The following is a 6177-nucleotide window of genomic DNA, read 5'->3' as shown; positions in this document are numbered from 1 at the left end:
GTGATAAATCAGGGGACCGTGCTGGCCACCGCTTAAAAAATATCTCAACAGCGAAAGCGCGTTCCAACTTCGTCCACTCCATGATGCTCACTGGGGCTCATGAAAAATAAACCAAAAATAAATAACGCACATTAAGAACCAAACTTTAAGCGGACCTTCTCAAATAAGTCCATCCCTACCATCCTTAGATCAACATCGCTTTAGGGCGCCAAATTTAAATAAGCAATTTGTTCCGCCCAACCCTGTATATTGTCTTTTTTTTTTACAATGGAAGTATTTGCTCTTGCGTTACAATTTAATTCGTCGTTTTGAATCTGATATCCAACGATTAACTCCTGATAAGTTTATTAGTTAAAGGGCCCCTAGAGTTTGTTCGTATATTATTTCAAAGCGCTGTATAGTTTTTGTACCGTTAAAAAGTTATATATATATATATATGTATGTATATATATATATATATATATATATATATATATATATATATATATATATATATATATATGGTGATTGCAACGTCTTATCAGACGAATGGCACTCCCTCAGACACTTAAAGTCCATGAGCCCAAAAATGTCTTCCATCGCTACAGGACCATTTTAATAGACAAATGCCTGACGGAGTATCTATACACAGATGATGTTACAGAGTGTTAGCTTTGTACGACAGCTAAGTCTCTCTCTCGGTTCAAAATGTTGAGATCCAGCAACAAGCAAGAGCAAGATACCCAGCAACAAGTTCAACTGCAGGCCAGCTTAAATCGGGTACTGGTCTCCCGCTTTATGGTTTTTTAAAGAGATTTGCTTCTCCTAGAAAGGTTGCCTTCACTTCGGCTTACGGGAGCCCTCTCCATCCCAATACACAACAAATACACACAGTGCGAGTTGGTTGTTGACCCCGAAAAAGGTTCATTCGCCCTTTGGAAGTCTTGTTTTTAATCCTTAAAGGAGACTAGCCACCCTCCTCGCCAAACAAGTCTGGTGGGGGAACCAGTTTAGTCGCCGGTGACCCGACCATGAAGCAGGTAGTAACGGGTTACATGATTCCATATGATACGACCTGATATGAATATATATATATATATATATATATATATATATATATATATATATATATATATATATATATATATATATATATATATATATAAATGCGAGCATGAAAAGTAATATGGAAAAGTAAAGGACTAGTTGTTGAAACTGGAAAAAAAGACAAGATATTCTAGTAAAAAATATAATAAATTTATAACTTAAAATATTGCAGCATTAAGAATTGATTATATAATGTTATAAATTGAATTTTTTTAATTCTTGATGCTGCCTTTTTGTATTGTAATTCATGATTTTTCCAGGATTCTAGTAAATTCTAGTAAATTCACTTGTTTTTTATTTAATTACAGTCTTATTTCAATAAAATCATCCTCCCAATTATCTCCCTTTCATTCTTTCATTCTGTCTGTTTCACTTGTCACTTCTCTTTTCGCGCGAGCGGTGAATTGGTAGCAGCAGTAGTTGCTGAAGCCACGTGGTTGCTATGAAAACCAGTCCTAGAAAACGCCGCTCACCTCCTTACGTTTTTTTACGATTTTGAACACCAGTAAATTCATTATAACTTTTGTTCTAATGAACGAAAATGGATTTTTTTTTCAGAATATAGCTGAGAAGGTGATCTATAAACTGTAATAAACTAATAAAATTTCAATAAAATCACCCTAATTATCCCCCTTGAATTGGTAGCAACAGTAGTCGCTGGGGTGGCGTGGTTGCTATGGAAACCAGTCCTAGAAAACGTCGCTCACCTCCTTACGTTTTTTTACGATTTTGAACACCAGTAAATTTATCATAACTTTTGTTCTACTGAACGAAAATTGAAAATTGTTTTTTCACAGTATAATTGTCTGAAATTTGTTCATGAATAAGTAATCAACGCTCGTTTTTCAAAAGAATATGTAACTTAGTCAACCTTCATGTAGTCGTTCGCATATCCATAACTGAGTATATTAAAACGTTCGTTTTAATAATTTTTAATTAAAAAATATAGGCTTTTACTAACAATATCAGAGCCAGAAAAGTACTCAAATGTGTAAGTATGTAAATAAGAAAATAACATCGACCACCCGAATCTTAGCTATCCAGATTGAGACGTTTTATTTTTATATTCTTCTGTTTAATTTCACCGATTAAGAAAGAGGTTTATACGAATATTGTCGCACAATCGTAAAGAGTTTTTTTAAGGGAACCATTGAGCCGATTTAAAACCTTCTACACGTGTTTTCTTGTCTTTGAGGGAAGACACGTAAAATTGAGTGGGTGCTGTTCTCATCTTGAAATGCCAGGGCACAACTTGACAAAGAGTGACGATTGCCGGGTTCGATTGTTCATGCAATCAGGATAGACAGGTACAAAAGGCCAAATCAACATGGCGGACATCAATAGTCATTTTTGTTTGCTTGTTTTTTTTGGGGGGGGTTATCTGTATCCATGCCTCACAAAGTTTGCAAGTTTCCATTTTCCAACTTTAATGGCCGTCCAGAACGAGGCTTATCTTCCAAGACTCATGTCGCCAGAATCGAAACGCTTGTACTACTTTGAGATCGCCGCATATGCAATTGCTGATTCACTTTCGGCTGCACAAATTTCTTCTGTGGCTTTCTTGGTTAAAATACCTCGCTTCCAGCAGTAACAAATCAAAACTCGCAGTTCAATTTTATCAATTACCATCTGGAATAGAAAGATGAAGATCGCTATGACAATATAAATGCAAAAACAAAAACAATTACAAATTACATAAAAATGCAATTTTTCGCAAATGTTTATGAACTGTGTGGACAATGTAATATATAGACAGACAGTTCGACTATACTGTGCGCACTGTCCACGTTAAGGACATCACTCTAGACGTGCCTTTTCTACTTGTAATCTCGCTATCTAAGAGATGGAATATCCTTGACAAGAAGACATGTGGTTTCATCGATTTCCCTCTAGAGTCAACTCCAATCCTTAAAATGTCACTCTAACTTTTTCCTCCAAACCAGGACCTCATTATGTAACATTTTTGAAAGATTTAGGAATGTAGGGATTTTTCACAGCTGAAAATGTAATGCAAGAAATATAACAGCAGTACAGACACATTTGGAATACTTATTAGAGTGTTTGCAAATGGATAGGAAGATTGGGGTTCAATCCTTGGTCGAGTAATCAATAAAATTTTACCTGATACTTTCTCATGAAACACTCATTATTATAGAGTTTGGCTCGGGGGTAAGTGGAGCAATGCAGGGAAAGAAGTTGCGCCCTCTCCTATATCTCGCTATAGTGAGCAATGAAAAAGGAGCTTTCGAGTTACCGTCGACTACGGTCAACCGTCTTTGTTACTTAGTTTCAAACTATAAAAAAAGGCGAGAAATATGAAAAGCGAGAGACAGAGAGGAAGGGGAAACGTGTTTGAAATGCAAAGGAAAGAAATTCAGAAAATAAAAACGTAAGACTTTTTAGAGATAAAAGTTCTAAGGGAGTAAAAGATTCAGATGAAGGAGTATTGAGTAATTGGAGAAAAAAAGGAATAAAAAGCTGCTTCCGATGATGATGATGATGATGATGATGAGGAGGAGGAGGAGGAGGAGGAGGAGGAGGAGGAGGAGGAGGAAGGGGAGAAGGAGGATCACAGTGAAGATATCGAAGAAGTTTATGGTGATAGCGATGCTGATGAAGATTGAACATACCATGACGACGATGATGAAGATGCTGTATATGATGATGCTGACGATAATCATGATAAAAAAGATGATGGCAAAGAAGATGAGGAGGAGGAAGATGATGATGTTGCTACTGCTGCTGATGATCATTTGTTTGATGAACGTCATTCATGGTGATAATGATTTTTATTGGCATTCGTTCCCCCAATATCATTCTAGTAGAAATGAAATTCTTTGCTAATGCTTTCCCAGAACTGCCCACCTTTAGAGCACAGTTCGCTGGCCTGCTTCCGGTTGAATACAACATGGTATCCTTCAAATCTAATGTAAACAAGTTCTTGTTAAGCTGTCCCTTATAAATAATAAAATTCTACCCAATTTATACCATTAACGATTACTGCACACCAGCTTACGTTCATTAACCCTTATCCTCGAGTAACCCTCGGGCCTTGATAAGTGCTGACTCTCAAGTAAAAAAGAAATGCTTCTGAAAGCTTTTCTGTGGTTCGAACTTGGAACATCTAGGTTGTTAGCCCGAATCGTTAACCACTGAGTCACTTTATCGCTTTCCTGCTGCTGCTGCTGATGATGATGATGATCATCATCATCATCATCATCATCATCATCATGACGACGACGACGATTGTTTGTTTCAGTTCTTGTTTACTGGAAAGTCAGTTTCACTGCAATGGATGTTTGGATTGCATCCAACACTCCGAACGACTCATTACAGTTTCTGACCGACGGGTCTCGCAAAAGCGTGCAATTCGTCCAAGAATGCCAAAAATGATAACATCTTCGGGGGATTCTTCCAATTTGTATTTTCCGTGCGAAAAGTTTGGAAAAAGAAAAAGGAAAATTCTTCATATTTTGATATTATTTCATGTCATTTATCGCAGGAAATCTATTACATACAAACTAAATGCTTCTTCACTGCAGACGCCATTCCCCTCCCTTCCTCTAACATACTATGGGAAAAATGCATGTTACATATGTCAGGCAATTTCTAGGATATGAGAAATATCCGATTCTTTTCAAATGTTTCTAATGGTTATCAAACATCGAAAAATAAATGTATAAACTTCAACTATTTTAGGGTGCGAATCAAGTGTTTAAGAAGGCTGATAGCGATGTAGTATATTTTGCTAATTCCTGCCCTCTGATGAGAAGGAAAGTATTTCTTCGAAACTCTGCGGATTAAAGACTATCCACTTATCAAGTGTTTCCTTTCCAGATTAAATATGTTTTTAACTCTTTTTCAAAGTGTTTTTTAACATGTTTTATTAACTGTTTGCTCTTATTATAAGCTCTATCTCCTATTTGGTTTTATCGAGCTTTTACATCTGGCTGAGGTTACTTTATAAATATTAATTCTTTAATATTATAATATACTTTAGTTTTACTATTTTGGGTCATTTTGGTAAATTTAATTGTAATTTTCATTTTATATATATACTAGCGGACGTACCCGGCGTTGCCCGGGTGTTTGTAGGTGTGTGTGATCGGACGGGGTGGGTAGTGTTAATGAAAACATAAGAATAAGTGAAGTAAAAAAAAAACAGAAAAAGAACGTGAAAAATAGCCCCCGCCTAAAAAAAACACGTAAAAATGGGTTAAATAACCTTTTAAAAAATCGAGAAAAAAAAAAGACATCTCACACCACGATTAGAACCCAAAACTTTCAGATGATGAGACCGCGCTCTAAGCAACTGAGCTGAGACGACGGCGCCGAAATTGCGTTTCTTTTTCAAATATTTAAAGTAAATCAGGTTACGACGTCGTATGACGCATGCGTAGAAGCGAACTCGTCATGAGAGGAAGGTTTGTAAAATTACTATATATATATATATATATATATATATATATATATATATATATATATATATATATATATATATATATATATATATATATATATATATATATATATCGAAATCCTGGGGCGAATAGGATTATTGAATCCTATGGCATCAAGTCTTACAAAATATTTTTAGAGGGTGATATTTTTATGTAAGACATCCTAGCCAAAATGGAAATGGCTCAATATACTTGATAGAGAAAACAAAATTTATAGTTTTATTTTTAATATTAAAATTTGAATTAAATTTTAATATTAAAAATAAAACTATAAATTTTATTTGCTCTATCAAGTATATTGAGCTATATTGAGAAAAATATAATTTTTCAAAACAAAAATTTATTTGAACGAAGAATACAATTCAGAGTACTTTGTTTAACCCATGAATTTTCGATGTAGGCTCATCTCCTCAAAAGAAAAGTTATTTTGCTAATGACATTTCCTCTGAGGAGATGAACCTACATCGAAAATCCATGTATTCTTTGTTCAACAAATTAATTTTTGTTTTGAAAAATTATATTTTTCTGAATGAAATTTTAATATTTTTTTTAAAAAACGATAGATAGATAGATAGATAGATAGATAGATAGATAGATATTATAGAATTGCTCCAGACAATAACGAAAGATA

This window comes from Euprymna scolopes, chromosome 28 (assembly GCF_053919585.1).
Source record: "Euprymna scolopes isolate OS-2025 chromosome 28, ASM5391958v1, whole genome shotgun sequence".
In the NCBI taxonomy this organism is placed as follows: Eukaryota; Metazoa; Mollusca; class Cephalopoda; order Sepiida; family Sepiolidae; genus Euprymna; species Euprymna scolopes.
Note: the sequence above shows the minus strand (reverse complement) of the source record.